At 37.8% G+C, this 21783-nt stretch overlaps 1 long non-coding RNA gene across 2 annotated transcripts; it reads right to left on the bottom strand.

The window, feature by feature from the left end:
• Positions 1-714: 714 nt before the first annotated feature.
• LOC118650208 lies at positions 715-21575 on the bottom strand. 2 transcript variants are annotated; one of them, XR_004965908.1, is made up of 3 exons: positions 21496-21575; positions 5352-5429; positions 715-765 (listed from the first exon to the last, which is right to left on the bottom strand). It is a non-coding gene; the product is annotated as an uncharacterized LOC118650208 (long non-coding RNA). The 2 variants fall into 2 exon arrangements; XR_004965909.1 differs by lacking the exon at positions 715-765 and adding an exon at positions 1904-2038.
• Positions 21576-21783: the final 208 nt, after the last annotated feature.

Genomic DNA, 21783 nt, shown 5'->3' with positions numbered 1-21783 from the left:
GAAGTCCTCAGGGGAGATCAGTGCTGGCAGCAGCCGCTTGCACCCGCTGATGGCACCAAGCGATCGGGACTGGTGCCGAGCACTGGCAGCGGGTGCAAGCAGTATCTCTGGCACTGGTTGAAGGTGCTAGCATGGCCGGCACTGGCAGTGGGTGCAAGCAGCAGCTCTGGCACTGGCAGCAGGTATGAACAGGGCTGTCGCCAGCAGCGGGTGTGAGAGGCGCTGCCAGCCCCGATCTCCCCTCAGGAGTAGGAGGAGGTGGAGAAGCCCTGAGGAGTGATAGGGGCCAGCAGCCGCCACTTGCACCCGCTGACAGTGCCGAGCAATCGGGGCCAGCGCTAGGCGCCAGCAGTGGGTGTGAGCAGTGGCTCCTGCACCAGCAGTGTGTGTGAGCAGTGGCTCCTGCGCCAGCAGTGTGTGTGAGCAGTGGCTCCTGCGCCAGCAGTGTGTGTGAGCAGTGGCTCCTGCGCCAGCAGTGGGTGCAAGCGGGGCCAGCACTGACAGCAGGTGTGAGTGCCGGGTGGACCACGGTGCATGGGAGCAAATAATTTTCAGTAACCACCAGAGGTTCACCCTGATGACAGTGACTGGCGCCCCACATTGGTCTGGCATCCCTACTTACCTGCTCCACTATCCTACCAGAGCCAACACCTGCCATGTTCTTCACACGCCCCCTGGTGATCACCGCACATCATAGCAACTGGTTGTTCGGTTGTTCCGCTGTTCGGTCTATTTGCATATTAGCCTTTTATTATATAGGATTTCCTCAAGCAAGAGAAACAAAAGAGACAATAAACAATTGGGACTATACCAAACTAAAAATATTTTTGCATAGAGAGGGAAACCATCAATAAAATGGAAAGACAATTTACTAAATGGGCCAATGATAAATCCAATAAAGGGTTAATATGCAAAATACATAAAGAACTAATACAACTTAACAAAAAATGAACAAACAATCCAATGAAAAAAGTGGACAGAGGACTTTTTGCATAAAAGAACATACAAATGGCCAATGTACATATAAAATGATGCTCAACCTCACTAATAATCAGGGAAATGCAAATAAAAACTACAATGAGATATCACTTCACACCTATCAGAATGGATATCATCAATAAGTCAACAAATAACAACTGCTATCCAGAATGTGAAGAAAAGAGAATCCTTTTACACTATTGGTGGGATTGTATGTTAGTGCAGCCACTATGGAAAATAGTATGGAGATTCTTCAAAAAATAAAACAGCTGCCATATTATCTAGCAATCCTGCTTCTGAGTATTTATCTGAAGAAAAAAAAACACATTAATTCAAAGGAATGCATGTACCCCCATGTTTATTGCAAGTAATAGCCATGAGATATGTAATCAATCTAGATATCCATCAATGGGTAAATGGATAAAGAAGATGTGAGATGTCTATTCAATGGAATATTATTCAGCAATAACACGAATGAAATATTGTCATTTACAGCTATATGGATGGATCTAGAGCAGTGGTTCTCAACCTTCCTAATGCCGCGACCCTTTAATACAGTTCCTCATGTTGTGGTGACCCCCAATTTCATTGTTACAAATTGAACATAATTAAAGCATAGTGATTAATCACAAAAACAATATGTAATTATTTATGTGTTTTCCGATGGTCTTAGGCGACCCCTGTGAAAGGGTTGTTTGACCCCCAAAGGGGTCGCAACCCACAGGTTGAGAACCGCTGATCTAGAGGGAATTATGCTAAGTGAAATAAGTCAGATGGAGAAAAACAAATACCATATGACAACCTCACTTGTCTTGGAGTCTAAAAAAATAAAATAAATAAACAAACAAAAAATAAAAACTCTCATCAGTCTCTGCTACAGCTAAAATGGATCAGGATGATCTAAACATATCCTATCCCACCTGTCTGTGACTTCATTGATGGTGGCTGGTAGTCTCTTCATCTAAAGTGCCCTTTTGTATACAATTCCGAATACTGAAATATTTTCATACATTTAAATACAACTCAAATACTGTCTTTACCATAACCTCTCTTTATTACCCTAAAATAAAAATAAAAATTAAAATTAGTCTTTGGTCTCTCTGGATTCTCATAACACAGGCATTATATATATATATATTTCATAAACACAAATTCTTATCTGAATTTGCAAGACTGTGGACATTAGGGACCACTCACTCTTTTAACTTCATACTTTGTAGGCAAGTCCATTCCCTGGTGTCCCTGACCAATGACGATGTCTCTGCTTTAATTATTCCTATCACACTGGTGCTACCACCTCTCCAGGCACCATATTCTTACGGAGTGGATTTGGCTCTTTTGACAACAACTTGGACCCAGCTGAATGTGCTTTTTCCAGTACCTGAGTTTCAGCAGGGCTTTTATTTGGGTTGATTTGTTGAGAAAAAAAATCCTAGTCTAACAATAGAACAGTGATGGCCTAGAAAAAGATTTTTCATTGACAATTGAAGGAGAAAATGTGCAATAATTACCAGGAGCTCCAGGGAAAAATTAGATGGTTGAAATGGTGTTTCCTGTGATTACGGGGTATTTTTAAAATCATCTTTTCTTTTTTAAGATTTGGAACAGCTTAACTGCAATAAACAGGTTTTCTGGAGCAGTTTCTTGGGAAATTATTATTGAGGCTTAAATCCCAAATGCTAGTTTTTAAATGGATGGCCCTGCTCTGTGTTCCCATTGAGCGGGGACACACTTTCTCCTAACACTACCATACTTCGTTGTAATTACTTGCCCAACGTATATCTTCATTGCCAGACTGTGAACCTGGAGAGGTCTAGCAATCAAGGCTGTCTTGCCCATCACTCTGTTCCCAGGGCCAGCAATTATATGCAAAATAGGTAAATGGCTGTGTGTGCTAACACTAGGAAGTGGGTTACTTGATGCTTTGGGCATTGTTTGTGTTCATTTAAAAATGGCTGCTCACCAAGATACATGATCCTGGAGTAAAAATTTATCAGAGTTTGTTTCCCTCCTTTTGTACAAAATAGACATTTAAAATGGTACAATTTAAAAGCATGTTTCATGGCTTCCATGGATGTGTTAGAGTAGAAAGTTTATCTACAATGATATTCAGAATTAAAATTATAGAGAATGGAGGCTTGGAAATAGAATGCAGTGCACAATGTGGACGGGGGAATTATATAAACACTTAACTGGGCATTAGTTAATTACTTTCTTATTAAGAAAGAATTTAAAAATTAAAGCACTGTACATCGTTCACATAGCATCAACTGTGCACTCTCTCCCAGGTCCACCTTCCTGCTTTCTCTAAAAGAGCTGATGAAACACTAAATTTTGTGTTTATTGTTCCCTTGCCTTTTAGTTTCCTTGCCTCTTTCACCTGGTGAAATGTTCTGCCTGTTTTGAATATATGAAAACAGTGTCCCGAAGGACTTTTTTTTTCTAATTCAACTTTGTTTTTAGGGTTTATCCATGTAGATGGTTATTTCCTTTTCACTACTATATAACATTCCATTGGGTGAACAGAGCAGAGCTTACATACCTCTTCATGAACAACTGAGTCGCTTCTGGTTTCCTGCTATTTGGAGAGTATTTTTATTGGCATTCTCAACATGCCTCCTGGTCTGTGACCTCTTGGTTATAGATCTCAGAAAGGAATTACCAGATTCAATGCATGCAAATGTGCAGTGTTATAGGGTAATGACATTTTCCCCAAAGTGATTGGCCAGTTTATGGCCCTGTCAGGCAAGCTTTTGGAAGGTTTCATGCTCTTTTGTCCTCTCTGTATGAATCACCATTCCTCAAACATACAAATGGTTCAGGCTTTCATCTCCATATATGTTTTGGCTCAAATCCCTACTTTTAGCAAGGCTTCTCTGACAAGTTGACACATAATTCTAATTAATTGTTTAATATGTTAATAAATAAATGGATGGATGAATGGTGCACAGATGCCACCCGCAATGAAAGTACATTGCCCATTGTGGAGTACTGTTTTGATGTTGAAAATGTATAGAAGGCAGGTGAGATGGCTGAGTTTAGGATGGGCTAAAAAGGGGGATGAGGACATTCTAGGCATGAAGATAAATGATGTGGGGAGTAGGGATGATAAATAGCTCAAAGATGTAAGAACTTTTTAAAAATAGACTTTAAGAAGAAAAAAGTATTCATGCAAACAAAAACTTTTCCCTTTACACAAACTGCTTTAATTTTGGAACAACCAAAGTACGCTTTTCCTTTTTGCCTTTTCATGCACCGCATCCTAAAGCCAATTTTCATGATATTAAAAGAACAGAATTACTGAGAGCAAGGCAGCTTCTTTCGGGTAACATTGAAAAGCCCGAGGGAAATCTGAATAAATAAGAAAAGAGAGATAAGGAAGGCTATTTTTTCCCTTCCCATTGTTGAATGACAATTGCCTCTGTATGTGCAAGTGAGCTAGGAAAAAGAAAGACACTGTTGTGACAGTGTATTTCAGGAAATTGTTTAACAGTTTTAATATAATAAATTTCAGAGCGAATTAAAGGAAAACAGTTTAGTTGCATGGTAATGGTGTGAATAAGGACATTCTCAATTTGTGCCATTTCAAGGTGCTTAACTCAAGGTGGGAGCTGTGGCATACCCAGTTCCCAGTGTGCAGTTGGCCAGATCACTGAAAAGCTATAAATGCGCCAAAGAGCATGATTTTGTAAGGAAAATATAGATTCTCCTCATTCCAGGTGTTTGGATTTTGAAGACTTTCCTTTGATAGTTAGCATATTTGCTCAACCCACCAGGGAAGGTGAGATCCAACCTGGTGTGTGGTCAGGTTGATTCCTTGCTCCCCATGTCTCGTTGCTAACTTTGCTTCCACAACCATCTCTCTTTTCTGTCTCATGACCAAAATGCTCTTCAGGGGGAATTTTTTAAATTTCCTGGCTTCACAAAAATCTTGGAATTCAATCCTGTTTCTGTCTTCTGCCCTTTCCCTCTGACTTTGGATTTAAAATATCTTTTTGGATTTCTTTAATATTTATGGTTTCAGAGGAAAGATGTGTGAGGTTAAAGGCTATAGGTTGGAAAAGAAAGTGTCTAAGATTTCAAAGATGGTCTATCCTTAATTCACAAAGGATAAGTTGCTGCTTTACGTTCTGTGTCTGATCTCTCAGTCATAACTGAACTTGTTTTTCTAGGAAAATTAGAACACTCAGCCTGCATAGCTTACTTTACCTAATGTTACTTCCTCTTGAATCTATAAAATCTTGAGGCCTTAAGGCACCACTTGAACTCTACTAGTATTCAGGCAAATCCTTAGTTCACTTTGCTTTAGTTTTCACAACTTGGCCAATTTTTAGCACATATTATTCTTGGAGGAAGGAACTTATCTACTTTACCTTAGATTTAGATTTATTCTTTTCCTTCAGAACCTCTAATATTGTTGCTGACATCAGGTCAAATGTTCTTTTTAAAATCTGTGGATATGATAAATATTTGAAGCAAATGTAATAAACAGTTATATACTTAATGTGTAAAAATGTCACTCAAATTGTTGAGACCATCACTAAAACCAAAAGGAGAAAATATAATATACAAATGTTTAAAATACAAAAGAGATAATGTAAATATCTGAAATATTTATTACTCTCTAGTAATCACAGAAATGCAAGTGAAAATATAAGATTAAACTTTTGCTTATAAATGAACAAAAATAAAATAAATGTTATTAATGTTGGAGGGTGCTATGAAATGGTTACTCTTCTAGACTAGATGAATATAAATTACACAAACATGTTAGGAAGCTTTTAGTAGTAAGTATTGTTAGCATTGAAACCATTTATACTTTTTAAGTTATTTTTCCCCTCCTAAGAGTTCATACTAAGAAAATAATCAGAGTTGTTGAACTAGATTATGTATAAGCATGTTTATTTATAAAATAGAATACTACTCAACAATTGAATATTATGTTTATAAAGATTTTTAATGACGTGAGAAAGTACTGGTAATATTAAGTGAAAAACAGGATAGAATAAAATATACAGTAAAATCTCAAACATATCTGTTCTGTGTCTCTTTGACTTCCATTTATCTTGCATTTCCTCTATGGAACTCATTTATTATATCTGTATCTGCTTAAATCTAGAGAGTTAATTTGTCCCTCTATTAAAAAAACAATACGAGTTTCATTTAATCCCTCTTCCTAATTTCTCAAGTATGAACATAAGATCTGTGGTACATGTTTTTAATAGTAGGCTTTCATATCAGTCAACAAATATTTACTGATCACAAGCAACGTGTGTCAAATTCAAATATCATTTAGGTGCCAGTGATTCAGCAGGGAAGAAAAGACAGAGAAGAAGAGGGAGAGGGGTGGGAAGACCTGATGAACTTATGATTTAAAGAACTTATGCGGGTACCTGTGCTATGTGTGTGATGAGCAAGGGGAGGCAATACAAATAAGAGAATGTTGAGAACTAATAAGTTATATGGAGATGACAGAACATGATAATAATAATGAGAGGCCTCTGAGCAGGTGACATTAAATTTGAAATCTGAATAATGAGCAAAAGAAAGAAAATGCAAAATTCTTGGAATGGCATATTAGAGAGACAGAAAAAAGATTAGTACATTTAATTAACTAGTGAAAGGGTTAGTGGAGAAAGGATTGGAGAACTGGACAAGAGTAAGTTCATGTGCTATAATAAAAAGTTGTGGGATTTTTGTTTTGTTTTGTGTTTTTGTTTGTTTCTTTCTTTCTTTTCTATTGATTGGTTGATTGATTGACATGCTGATTGATTTGTTGAGGTACATAGAATATGAGGATGATGCCATTCATCCTAGGTGCCAGAGCGCTCATCAACTGAAGGCAAACCTGTTTGATTTGAGGACATACTACTTTCAATACATAAACGTTTAAATCAGAGTAACTGTCATCAGGATGCTCTTTTTCTACAATACTACTTGGCATAATGTGAGGGAGTTAATGGAGCCTGGCCAGGGCATCAGGAAGGTGAAGGCAAAGTATCATTAAAGAAGCAAGTGACAGAGTAGGGTTATTGCACTGGGATCTGGAAGCACCAACACTGACAAGATTAAAATTTAAAAAAGAAGCAGGAACAGGAAAAGCAGAGTGAACTTCCTAATAATAATAGTGGCTAGTATATATTGGGAAGTTACTGTAGACAAGCATTTTACCTGTATTAATTCATTTACTCTTCACACAAGCTTCTAAAGTAGATATTTAACAACATTTTACCAGATTTGAAAACTCGAGTACCGAATGGCGAATATTGGTAAAAAACAGCCAGCTAGAGGTACCAAAGTCAGGAAGTAAGCACAGAGCCTGGCTCCAGAGCTCAGAGCCTGCCCCATCCCTCTGGGATACAACTCAAGATGTGCCCACGGGCATATTGCCCAACCCAGGGCCTGGGGAGTCACCTCAAGTTCCAAGCTTTTCCTCATGAGTTAGTCGCCAATTGGTGCAATTGCTCTGACTTTAAGCCAGCTCTTACTCTGTTTACATTTTCCATTCACACTGCTCCGACCCTGCTCCAAGCCCTCTTTTACCAGGATTACAGAAAGTACTTCCTAAAAGATCTCCCTGTATTTTGCCTTGGCCTCTCCAAACTAAGCTTCTTAGTGGAGCTATAGAGATCATTCAAAAGAACAAACTTATTATATAACTTTGCTGCTTAAAACTTTGCTATTGCTTTCCCTTGCCCTTGGGATCAAAACCACTGCATAATATAGTTTGAGAGGCTCACAGGATACCACCCCTGCTTGCTCCTCCAGCCTGCTCTCCTCTCTAATACATTACCTATACTAGGCTTGTTTCAGTTCTTCAAAACACATGTGTTCTCTCACAACCTTGATTTTTTCACAAATGCTCCTCTGCCTATAGTAGCTACCTGCCCTTCTCTCCTCCCCTCATCTGTTAACATGTTTTTAGTGTTCTGCAACTGAAGATCTGGCTAACAGTGGCTACAAGGATGAGATATGTGTAATGTCCTAATAAGAATTCCTAAACTAGATGTTTCCAGGGTTCAAAGAAATAGCCTCTTTCTACGTTTTTAATCTGACACTTTTAAATGTTGGCTTTTACATTAAGCTTATCACATCAGGGTCCAAGATGGTGGATCAGATTATGATGAATACTGTGATAAACCACCCAAATCCCCTTTGATGAAATAACCTGATGACCCAGCTTTTGGGAGTGCTGTTAGCAGATAACCTTTAGCTGTCAGCTCCTTCAGGGATTACTTCAGCGGCAGAGAGCTACACTGCACTAGTTACAGACCTTCTTGAGATGGCTTACATACAACATGCGCATAAAGGCCTGGCCGTCTTGTGCAATGGGGAACAATTTTGAAGAGCCTTTCTAGTTTCAGAGCCTTTCTGGTTGGCTAAACATTATAGTCAACTTCTTTCTCTTATCAAGTCCAGCTTCTGCCTCCTTTCTTTTACAGGTGTGATCCCAAGGGCATTCCCAAGCATCCTACATGCTAAACTCTGTCTGAGAATATACTTCTTGATGGCAATAGTTGGCACCCAGGCAGTCAGGGACAGCAATCAATAAGATGGCATTTTTGAGCTGGGTCACTTGCTGTCAGGCTAGCAAAGAAGATATCATTAGTGGTGGTCAGCGAATCAGTCTCTACAAAACTGGTGATCCAAATGCTAGACTTTTCATCAGTGATGAATTGGGGTTGGTATGTTAATGGAAAAGAATGCACCAACTTGTAAAATTTATCAGGGGTTTGAGAAATATGAAGTAGTAGCTATAAGTAAAATAGAACTCGGTAGCTAAACTGAGCTCTGGAAAAAAGATAATAAAAAGTTGAAGACAATTAATAGCTAAGTGAAAACTAGGGGTGAAAGCCAGAAGGCTTTGTTGGTAACATACAAAAAGTATATCATCTCATCTCCTCCAAAGGCAGGGCAAAGAAAACTGTGACTGGGCTCAGCACTTCAGAATAACAAGTCTCAAAAAACCTTAAACTTACAACCAAAGCAGATCTCCTTAAGGCTTCTCAAATTGATAGGTCTCAAATTCTAAACTTTGTATCTCCTTCATTGGGCAGCAGCAGAAATCTTTTCGTCAGATTTTTCTGAGCTGAAAATCTGTTGCTTTCTACTGGGAATTTTGTAGTCTTCTCAGAACATGTGCAGTTTAAGGGGTCACCCTAGTTTTTTAAGAGAATTTATAAACAGAATTGGGGCAACCTCTCTGGAACTCACTGGATTACCTGAGGTATTCCCCCCCATTTGATTTCATGCTACCTCTAGCCAATAAGACTGAGATGTTCTGCTTGATTTCTAACTGTCCAGCATCATGTGCTCTCAGGAGAAAATCTGTAAAATCACGGATCTCACCCAGTGAGATTTCCTTCTTTTAAGAATGAATCTTAAGTTTCATCCTGCCGTTGGCTTCTCCTTAGTGACTTTAAATAGCTGCTTTTTTCATATTTTGTCCAGAGCTTACAACTGTTTCCCACAGAAGGGTCTTTTTTCATACAAGCTAGTCCAGACTTACTAATATAAAAACTCATAATGTTTGTTTGTTTTTAATAAGAAAGAAAGAAAGGATGGCTGTTACACTGTCCACCCACCATCAAATAACACCATTTGCTTTTTCAACTCCTTCTAAATATTTAGATTTTAGTTTAAGCATCTCCATCTACAAATGATCCATCTTCCTTAGCCTTCCAGAGGAGGTTAGGTACACCATCTCCAGTACATGTTACCACAGTGTCGCATATTCCCACTGTCATAACACTCATCACAGTTCATTGATATGACATGTTTAATGTGTGCTTCTCTATATAGACTATCAATTATCTGAGAACAGACATATATCTCATATCAATTACCATATTCCAGGGCCTCTCACATGGTAGATAAGTCAGAAATATAAATGAATAAAAGAGTGAGTAAATTCAGATAGGTAGGAAAAGTCACACAGGATTGCAATCTGAATAAAAGAAAAGTCTCTGAAAGCAACAAATTCTATTTGATGTTGCCTCCATCAACTGAATACAGCTCAAGTGGTCAATTCTTGAGTCTCTGTCCTCTCCTCTTACCTATGAGATCTTCACAAGATCCCACAACAAAGCCCATCTCAGTTGAGACCAGGATTAAGAAAATGTGGGCAAGGTGTCCCTGAGAATGGTTCTGTGGTTGTTCTGGGGGTATTTGGACCTTCTATTTATGCAAGAGAGAAGCCAGATATCACTCCAGAGAGAGTCCAAAGGCCTTCAATACCAGGTGGCTATGATCAATTATCCTCTATCCTGGCTGACAAGTTAACCCAATCAGCCGGCCATAACCTAAAGGCTTTGAAAGATATTAGACATTTTATGCTTCCAGTACTTCCAGCACACGCATTTTGTGTTCCACGTTTTGTTCATAGAGTTGGGGGTTGGTAAATACACATATTTTTGCATTACATCTTAAAACATTGAAAAATGAGTATTGAGAAATAAAGAACACTTCAGTCAGCACCTATAATCTATTAAGGCAATTAATCAAACACATACTTCGTCAACTTCCTTTTGTTTTGTTATGTTTTATGACTTTATTATTATACCATCCACACAATAAAAGGAATTCATCCTCATTGCACAGAAAATGTTTAGGAGACAGAGAAAAGGGACTTAGCTGCCAGTCTCTACCTTGTGATCAAATCAATCATCCAACACACTGAATTCTTTTTAACTGTGTTGCATTCATTAAGCCTTTATTGAAAACATGTTGATGCATTATAAGATTTCCTACAGTTTCAGAATATAGGTCATCACTTGGAATGAACTTGTTCCAAGACTCAGTCACCCTTGTATTAGCTGCCTTCTCTAATAGGCTATGGAAATTTGCAGAAATTGATTAGCTTTTTAGACAAGCTTGTAAGTGCCTTGGGATTGAAATGCACAAATGTAAACCCAAAATAATTTTTAATTTCATGAAATAATTCCTTAATACTAAAGGGGATGCAAGTTTTCTCAGAAAGACCTTTATGCACAAAAGTATTCATTTGTTTCTAGAACCCAAAACTCCCAAGACAAGTGGGTTGTAACTCAGTGTAACTAGGGTCACAGCACAGTCAGAAACACTCATAAAAATAAGTCCTCCTCAATGGGTTAACATATACTTATTGAGCATCTATTAGAGCATGAAGAATAAATTAGGTACTTTGGGGCTGGAAAAATTAAAATGTGTAGTCTCCATTGACAGTGTACTCTAGGTGGGGTGATTCTTATGGGAATAAACTGTAAGTTAATTGTTTAAGTGTATGAAAATGTTCAGCAGAATGGTATGTGTCATTAATCAAATGCAGAAAGGGTTAAGTTGAAACACAATGTGAGCTTGAGGGATCCTGCAGATCCAGGAGGCAGGTGAAATGTTTCACACATGCCTAGGAGTTAAGAGGAAAACCACTGCAGTCTTAATGAGAATCCTGCAGAAAGGTTTATAAGTGGCTTCACACATTTTCTTCTCTCTAATACGATTGTCAAACATGAAAATTCTACCAGGATAAATCTTCGTGAAAATTTTAGTTAGAGACCCATGTTTAAGTTCCCTCTTCAAAATGACTATATATTGTCCTAAACCATCCACCAGGTCCCTGTATAATTATTTTTCCTCTCTGAGCCTCAGTTTTCTCATCTGAATAAGAAAACAAAGAGCTAGATCATCTTTACAATCCCTTGTTATTCATGTATAGTTTTATGAAGAGTTCTTCCATTTTCTTTGGGTAGAAAACAAGGATCAGAAAACCCAGCTGATGTCCTTGCTCTGGTTTGTTGACCCATCTCTGTCTGCCTTTCTAGTCAGTACCCTTGACCCATTTTGCTTGGCACGGGCAATTCCCTCATAGTGCCAAGAGCGGGTGAGGCGGTGAAGGGAAGTGGCCTGTCCTGTTCCAGTTGGTTATTCAATTTTAAATTATTAATGCCATTCATGTTCTCCTATCACCTTGAAGTTGTTGGATGCCACAGGGTATTAACAAAGGATACATTTCATGAGGTCAGTAGGAAAGACTCCAAAACATTGCCCATGGTCAGCCAAGCAGAAGGCTGGGGGACACGGGGTTAGGAGAAATAAAGGAGTGGTAGGAAATACATGTTTAATCTCAGAATTCTCAAGTATGTAAAGGAGAGATATTCTAATCGAGAATTCTCCACACAGAATTAAGCCTATGATAAATTAATGTCTTTGAAGAACAATCAATAACAACAAGGTTTGCATTGAGCTGAAAAGCTCCTTATGAAATAGTAACACTTGAGCTTATTTATTTCCCTTAAATTTAACCCTGTGCAGAAAAGAGCAATTTGAAAGTGGTAGAGAGCACAAATCATCTCAAATGAAGAGCCTCTTCAATAAATCACCTCTAGAAAGTCCAGGGCCTGGCTATGTGACCCAAAGTCTACAAAAATGCACTGATGACCCAATGTAGAGAAATTTTTAAACTTAAAGGCATGCAGCATCTCCCCCAAGAATTCTGTCTATGAAGGGCTCACTGCCACATGGAGCCTACCAATCTGATATGTGTTCTAGACCAGGAGGCAAATCCACACAGCACACGTGGATGGAGAAACCAAGATTGGCACTGTGTCTACAAGGTGCCAAACAAGCAATTTTTGAAGGACATGTTTAGAAAGAAAATGATTTATTTTTCTATTTCTAAATGAAATTGATGACCAACTATGCTGAATTTCAGCTATGTGTATGTTTTTTTTGAGCCTGATGTGTACATAGACTAGCCTCCCGGTAAACACCTTTTGAGTTTCTGGAAATAGAACATTTTTCTACTCCAGAAATTGTAGGTGATACCTTATCTACTCTAATAAAAGAGAAACAAGCAAATTGGTGCCAATCTGCTATGCCCACCAGCCAATCAGAGTGACTATGCAAATTAACCCAACAAAGATGGCAGTTAATTAATTTGCATGCACAGGCATGGAGCGAAGACTGAAGGCTCCGGCCGGAGTGAAGACTGAAGACTGAAGACTAAAGAGGCTTGGCTTCTCCGCTGCAGCTGCAGCGGAGAAGCCAAGCCTCGCTGTGGCCAGAGGGGAGAAGCCAAGCCTTGCTGCGGCCTGACCAAAGGTCTGGGTCCTGGGTGCCAGAGGAAAACTGGTGCCAGCAGCCAGGGGAAGAAAGGCCTACTCTTGCACAAATTTTAGTGCATCGGGCCTCTAGTAGATCAATAAAGGCGAACATCTAAAATTGATCAAACACTAATTTTGTGTCATATACTGTGTTAAGTGCTCTAAATACATTATTATAATAAATCCTTACAACCTGATGATCTAGTTACAATTTCTGTCTTCAGTTCAGAATGAGGAATCTAAGAATCAGAGGGCTAAGTTACCTTGACTAAGGTCATATACTCAATAGGAGAGTGGAACCCATCTCTGCCTGACTGCAAGACCTGGCCTTGTAAACACCACCCACATTGCTATCATGTGAGTATTAATAACAATAATGATTAACAATAATTTTTTTACATTTGTTACTTGAGTTAATCCTTACAAATGCTTGAGACATATGTTGCTATTATTTCTAATTTACAAATGTTAAAATTGAGCCTTGGAAAGCTGAGGAGACAAAGTCACATGAAAGTGAGATAGGACAGGACTCCTGTCCTTTCCAGCAAGCTGGCATACCTAGGAAGGCAGCTCATGTGTTTACATTATCCAGCAAGCAAGTGAGACATGGAGTGCTGGCAAATAGGTAGTTGACAGTATGATACTGAAATATGAATAGACAAACTGACCAATCAAATAGAATGTCCAAAAGTAGACCTCAGTACATGTGGAAATTTGATATATGACAAATGTAGCATCTCAAATTACTGGGAAAACAATAGGCATTTAAATAAATAGTTCTGGAACAACTGGGTAGCCACTTGTGAGCTCAAAAAAGCAAATAAAATAGCTGTGAGTTTCACAAAGCAAGTACAGAATTTAAGTGCTGAAAACTACAAAGTACTCATGAAATAAAAAAATGTAAATATGTTGACATCCCTGTTCTATGATTTGAAGACTCAACATAGTAAAGATGTCAATTCTCCCAGACTGATATACAAGTTTACCATAACTCCTATCAAACCAGGAGGAAGATGTTTACTAGATATAAATAAGATTATTCTAAAATTTATATGGAAAGTCAAAGGAAATAAAATAGATAAAACTAATCTGAAAAAGAATAAACAGAAAGGATTCAGTCTATAGTACCTGGGGACTATGAATATTGGTGAAGGAAGAGACACACAGAATAGTGGAATGAAATTGATAACTCAGAATTAGGCCTAGACAAAAATTTCCAGCTTGTTTTTTACAAAAAGATGTGAGCAATTTAACAAAAGGAAGAAATAGTCTCTCTACAAATGATGCTAGAACATCAGTAGGCATTACTGAGCCAAAAAAATAAAAAAAAAACCCCACTAATTGAAGTCTCAATTAACCCCAAATAAATTATAGACTTGAATAAAACTATAAAACTTTGGGGAAAATATATGAGAAAATCTTCAGGGCATATGACTAAGCAAATTATGCTTAGATTTGACCAAAACAGCATGATCCACAAAGAAAAAAAATGATAAATTGGGCTTCATCAAAATTAAAAATGTTTGCTTTGTAAATGATTCTGTTCAGAGGATGAAGAAATAACCTACATCTGAGACAACTTGCATACCACATATCCACAATGCACTATCCCCTAGAATATGTCAAGTAGTATCCAGAACATATAAAATACTCTCAAACCATAACAGGAAAACAGTCTTATTAGAACATGGGCAAAATACCTGAGCAGACACTTCACCAAAAAAGATATATTGATGACAAATAAGCATAAGAAAAGATGATGCTAAACATTATTAGCCATGTGTGAAATACAAATTTAAAACACAGAAAGATATCACTACATATCTCTGGACACAAATAAAATAAAAATTGTACAATACTAAATGCTGGTGAGTATTAAGAAAAAATTGATCACTTTTATGTTGTGGGTCAGAATGCAATATGGTATAGCCACTTTGGGAAGCAATTTGGCAGTTTCTGTAAAAAAAAACCCAAAAAAACAAAAAACACTGAATATGCAACTACCATACCTCCTAGCAATTGCACTTCTCAGACTTGAAAACTTGTTCATGCAAAAATCTATACAGAAATGTTTGTGGTAGCTTTATTCTTAGTAACCCCAAACTGAATATATCAGTAGTATTCAAGGAGCGAATAGTTAAACTTTGATATATCCATATTATAAAACTAAAGGCCCGGTGCACAGATTCATGCACCAGTGGGGTCCCTCTGCCTGGCCTGTGGGAATCAGGCTAAAACCAGCTCTCCGACATCCCCCAAGGGGTCCCAGATTGCAAAAGGTCAGTTCTCGGGTGACACACCCTGGAAACAGGCTCCCTCCTCTCTGGTTCTGGGTGCGTCACCTGAGAACCGCAGCTGCCAAGTCACTGCAGCTTGACAGCTCCTGCGTTGAAGCATCTGCCCCCTGGGGGTCATTGCACGTCATAGCTACTGGCTGGATGGCCGAATGGTCAGACGATTGCTTAGGCTTTTATATATATAACTACTACTCAGCAATAAAAAGAAACAGACTATTGACATACACAACAATCTGGATGAATGTCTAGAGAACTATGCTGACTGGAAAAAAGCCAGTTCCCACAGGTTACATAATATATGATTCCATTTAGAAGTCATTCTTGAAATGACAGTTTTAAAAATGGAGAACTTGGTACTGGTTGCCAAGGTTAAGAAGACGGTGGGGAAGAAGGGAACTGTGTTTGGCTTTTAAAAGGCAAAATGGAGAATCCTTGTGTTGATGGAAATGTTCTGTATCTTCACTATCGTGGTCATATTACACTAGTATGATTTTGGAAGCTGTCAGCATTGGAGGAAACCAGGTAAAGGGTAGAGGGAGATTAGTTGTATTGTTTTTTTCAACTGCATATGAATCTGTGATTAGCTCAGTATTATCAGGTACCTCCTGATATGATATACTATGAAGGACACAATTTCATTTCTGAGGTATTTCAGCCCCCAAAACACATAATTTGAATTTAATATTGAGGGAAATTTCAAGGACATTTTACAAATTAAGAGACATTTTACAAATAATTATCAGACACTACTTTTCAAAAGCGTCTGAGTATTAATGCAAAAAGAAGACTGATATTGTTCCAAGTTAAGGTAGACGACAGAAAGACAACTGCATACAATTTGGGTCCTGGATTTGATTCTGGACTGTAAGAAAGAACAGTAATGGGAAAACTGGTGAAGTTTGTAGGTTTGTAGATTAGATAATACTATTGTTTCAATGTTAATTTCCTGACTTTGATATTTGCATTGTGATTTGGGTGGAGGTTATACAAGTATCTGTATATAATTTGTGGGTTTTTTTCAATTTTTTGTAAATCTGAAATTATTCAAAAAATAGAAGCATAAAATTTTATAAATGTATTTAATAAATTGATGTTGAATAAATAGATGAGAAAAATAAAGATGTGTCATTTGTGTATCCCTTAGTGAAGTCTAATGCCTATGATCTCAGATAGCCCCTTACAGAATGGTGGCCAAATGTCTCTCACTAGCCCTGGCTGGGTGAGTCTCCATGGAGAGTGCAACTGATGCAAGATAGGAAGCTCATTTCAAAGCAGGGAGTGGCAGGTTCCTTTTTCCATGACAAAGAATCAGATGCTTCAGAAGAACTAAGTTATGCAGGCTCAGAAAACAAACTTTTAAGGCTGAGAATGATTCTAATTTATATCCTTTCAAACCTATTTCAATTCTTTTCTTTTCTTTCAAAGGAAAACTTATGGCTCTGAGTGGGTTGCTGTTGTGACATGAGCAGGCAGTGGCTGTTTAATACATCTTGGACCGACAGGGGGCGAATAGGGTCCCCTCAACCTGTCATCTCCGCCCTTTGGTTTCATTTATTTTTCCACTCTGTCTCTCTGTTCTGGAGCAATAGCAGCAAAGGCACGCAGTCTCCAGCAGCAACCGAAGTGGCATAAATATTAGTGATAATTGTATGGTACAGTAATTGCAAATAGCGGTGATTAATTCTTACAATAATAGCTGTCCTTAGAACAATTGATTTCCCTTCCAGTCGAGCCCACGTTTCCCAAGAGAAAGCTGTAAAATGGTTATTATTATTGGTTTAAGCTTTGTGGAGAGAAGGGGAGATGAAAAGAATGGTGATTGCTTTGGATTTGTCAGCACTGCTTCTTCATTAGTGTGCAGAGCAAGGGCATCGGGCTCTGCAGGCAGAAGCTCTGCCCTGCCTCGCAAGGAGATCACCTGACTCTGAAAGCAGGGAGAACCACATTCACTGAGTGTGGATCACACAGTCTCACCTGAGAGTTTCCTTAAAATGCTGATGACACAGGGCGTGAAATGAAGAGATAAATTCTTACTCAGGTAATAACTCTCTCTTGCATAAGTCTTATTCAACACTGTGTGATTTATTTTTGAAATCTTCCTGCTGTAGCTATCTAACACTTATTATCTCCATTAAGTGTATGCTAATAGATAGAAATAGGAGGCAATAAATCGCTTCTTTCAGACCATTGAAGAAGTCAGCGATGGACTTCAAAATTAATATTAAATAGTCACAGCTCTCATTTTTATGATCAAATTAGGAGACATACCAAAGTTTCAGGGCTAGTTTCCCACTGGTTGCCTCTCATCCCTCTTCTCCTTTGTTAAGCCCACATGTAAATTAACACCAGACAAAATTTATCACCATGTGTTCACAATATTCAACTAAAACCAACCATTCTATACTATATTAATATACAAATTTCTCTTAGTGATTAAACATCACAGTGTCATTTTGGTTACTTTTCAAACTGGGGGGAAAACAATTCCTAAAGGTATTAACAAGGAGCTACTTTCCTTATCTGTTGTCCAAGTGAATCATTTGATTTTTTTGACTGGTATAGAATTGCATGCATAGAGTAAATAGTAGTAATAAGAGTTTTAATGATGATAATATATTTGACATTTAATGATCTTACATGCACTTTCAACTACTTATCCTTTCAAATAGACATGTACTCAGACTGGTTGTTGATTTTCCTGTTTTTCCCAGATTTTACTAGACTAAACTTGATGAAGGCAAGTACTCATCCCTGTATCTTCAGGTCATTCCTATGTTCTCAGTACCTAGTACAGTGTTTAATACAGCTCCTGGCACATTGCTGGTAATCAAGAAATATATGTTGAATGAATAGATGGATAGATTATATCATTATTATCTCCATTTATTTCAGTGTTCCTGATACTGACTTTCTGGGGCACCATATTAATTTTGTCTGACTACATTCTCCCAGGAGGCAGGGATTTTGAGTGTATCACCTCGCTCTTGCTGAGAAACAAATTAACCCAAAACTTAGCACTTCAAAACAACATATATTATGTCACACAGTTTCTATGGGCAAGAAATATGGGTAGTCCAGGCTCAAGCTTTCTCAATAAGTTTCAGTCAAGCTGTTGACCAAGACTAGAGTCATCTCAAGGCTCAACCTGGCTTAGAGAATCTACTTCTAAGCTCACTCATGTGGTTGTTGGAAAATCTCAGTACCTTGTTTATGGCTGACCAGCTCCTTGACCTGTGGGCCACTTCCTAGGTTGTTTATAACAGAGCAAGTAACATGAAAGAGAGAGGAAGAGTAGTTAAACAATAGGACACACAAAATGGAAATAGCAGTCTATTATTAGCTAACCTTAGAAAGATTCACCATCATTTACTGGTTAAGTAAAATAGTCCTGGAGCAATGCTACACAAAGTATGAACATCAGGAGGCAGGGGTCATTGGGAGCCAACTGGAGGTTGGCTATACACCATTTTCCACATAACCCTCCATTTCAAGTGTTTGTAGCATGAAGTTAATAAATTAGTTGAAATGAGGAGGATAATTCCTTAAATTAAAGATTATAAAACCATCTAGGATTTGAGAGAGAGTTGTGTTAAGTTCATCTCACAAGATTTCAATATTCATCCAAAATGTTAAAGCATTGGGGATAGAGTTAGAGGTAGGAGGCCAGAAAGAAGACAACATGTCTATTTACATGCTTCCTAAGTAGGCAATAGTGAATAATCAATAATTTCCCAAATTTTAACCTCTTATCAGCAGTTAGAAATCCTGCCTTTTTACCAAAAGTTGGAAGTGTGAGTTTAGTAGTGTGAAACAGGTAGTGGGGATGGTTGATAAATTAGTAGAAAGTCTGTATAATTTATTGCCCAAACCAAGACACTACTTAGAGCAAAAAGGAGTGCTATTAATAACTATGCCAAGGCAACAGACATAAATTGAGAATGTCCAGCACAATCTTGGACACATGTTCACTCTGTAAATTAGAGCCATTTATTTTGGGTCATTTTTTAGTGTGAGAGGCCTGGAATAGGGAGTTTGGTAAACAGTCCCTTGAAGCTTGCCTTTTGTGCTTTCCACATGAATACCTCACCCAGAAAAAAAAAAATGAGAAAGAAACAGGCAACACAGTGTACTCTTTCTTGACAAAGGACAGCCTCTTGGGGAAGGATTGATTTGTAAGGATGTTGTCTAAGAAGTCATGTCCCTCTCAAGGAAATTACTAGTCATTAGGGATCTGAGCAAATCTTTTACTGCAGTTGTCCTCATATCAGCTGCAAATAGAGAGTCTGTTTAATTTTGCACAATTTCTTTTCATATGCATCTAATTAAAGTATCTGTTGAGTCCATCATGTTGTGTTCAAGTTAATTGAATAGAAAAAAATTGTAATGGTCCTCTATTAGATTTTCCTGGTTAATGTCACAGGCTTCTATTGATTTTTTTTTTAATTAGAAATTTTTGTTAATGGATTTGCACAAATTAAAATCTGTCTAATAACTAGTTCTCCTTTGGCAGTTCCCAGGCCACTTGCTGGGATTTTGGAAAGATCCCTTGATGGAATTTGGGGGAGTCTGCCTTTTCAATGACAGATTCTATACATTTCTAAAATGAGATTAGAATTCCTGCTGATAGACTTCATTATTCCATGGATTTTTTTCCCTCCGCTTAAAAATACGATTTTTAGAGAGATTCTTAGGGGGACAAGAGTATATATAGTAACACTTATTTACATCCAAACATAGACTGTAAATCCTAATGCACTAGAGGTCAATGGAATTCTTGGAACTCTTGGAAGAAAGTTGTCCTCTTGATTTTTGGGCTTTACCATAATAGTAAGAGAATCACTCAAAGGCTAGCTTAGATGTTTAACATAGTTATTAAAAAATCAATTGTATTTAAGGCAATTAAATTACCAGTTACCTCTCCTTTTGCATCCCCAAAACACAAATAAAAGCAGCTACAACAATTGTCTGGGGGCTGTGGATTAATCTTAGAAAGAATATTTACTTATATTTTTTTATTTTCCAGGATTAACATTCAATCCTAGACTTAATTCACCACAGCCCTGTTCTTGATGGTCTAAGAGGGTTTAAAGTTGGAAGGAGCAGACACAATATTCTTACTGTAACTTGTTTCTTCCTTGAAAATCCCTTAAAATTCATCCTGGACTTGGTCTGCTATAAGCAAAGAGAAACCTGAAGGAAACTCAAAGCTGAAACAGAACCTCATCTGGGTCAGCATTTGATCTGCGAGAAAGGAAAAGTAGAGGCAACAGCAAGGGATAAAGAAAGCCTTCACCTTTGTGGACTGGTGGGCTTTGGAGTTGCTCCGAGCATTCCAATTCCCTCCTACTATTTATTTTTAAAATGAAAGAAGATCCTCTTGAGAAACCTCATCTTTAGAAAATCCAATTACTAGAGAACTATCATAAGTAGTACTCAACTAACTACCCAATTAGTCTATCAATTGCCATACACTCAAATCTGCGCAGATTCAACTCGGTCTTACTGCCATGCCAGGAGGAAGTATTAAGCCATTCATTTTTAGTCCTTTGAACCATTTCCACGAAACAAAATCAAGAGTTCACCAAAGACAATAATTAAGCTTACCTGTTTTCACATATTGCCTATAAATATAAAATTCCTCCCCTTTATCTTTCAGGCTCTACATTCCTCATCTATTCACCCCAATCCTGTCCATCCTTTCATTTCCTAGACCTCTATCAAAACTCCCCTGATTACTACAACTTCATTCTCCTTTGTCTGAATGCTGGCAGTGCATACAACATGCAAAATAAAATATAGCGCTTAATTATATGTTGCCTTTCATTATCCTTTTATGGTTTCATGTACGTATAAGGGAGATAATCTTTTAAAAATATACTTATGCAATTTTCTCTTAAATTTCCTGACACTGACCTCCCTGCCAACGGACAGAAACATCCAATTAGGATTCTTCCAAGACAAATTCATGTAAAAATAGTGAACATTTTTATACTGCTTACTTTTCCCCACTAACTACTCTAAACACTTTACATATACAAATTCATAAAATCTGCACAACAGCCCTGCAATGTAGGTAATATTATAGTCATTTTTCTTTATTAAGTAAAGAAACTGAGGCACAGAGAAGTTATGCAACTTACCCACGTTCACAAATCTAGCAGGTGATAGAGTAGAAATTCACATTCAGTGTTGCTTCAGAGCATGTATTCTTAATCACTCTACCATGCAGAGAGAGACAGTTTAAATTAAATTTCTGATATCCAAATTTCATTTTGCAGCAAGCTAAACATCTGAAATTCAGTTTGTGTTAATAGATGAGCTTTCATTTAGCAAGTCATAAACTTCTCAAGGATCCAACCACAAGGTATTTCTCACAGTGGGAGAGGACAGCCTTTTACCAACAATAGCTTGGGTGTGAGGCTTATTTT

The sequence above is a fragment of the Myotis myotis genome, unplaced genomic scaffold, assembly GCF_014108235.1.
Source record: "Myotis myotis isolate mMyoMyo1 unplaced genomic scaffold, mMyoMyo1.p scaffold_m19_p_3, whole genome shotgun sequence".
Classification (NCBI taxonomy): domain Eukaryota; kingdom Metazoa; phylum Chordata; class Mammalia; order Chiroptera; family Vespertilionidae; genus Myotis; species Myotis myotis.
This window is presented reverse-complemented; position numbering and strand designations above follow the sequence as displayed.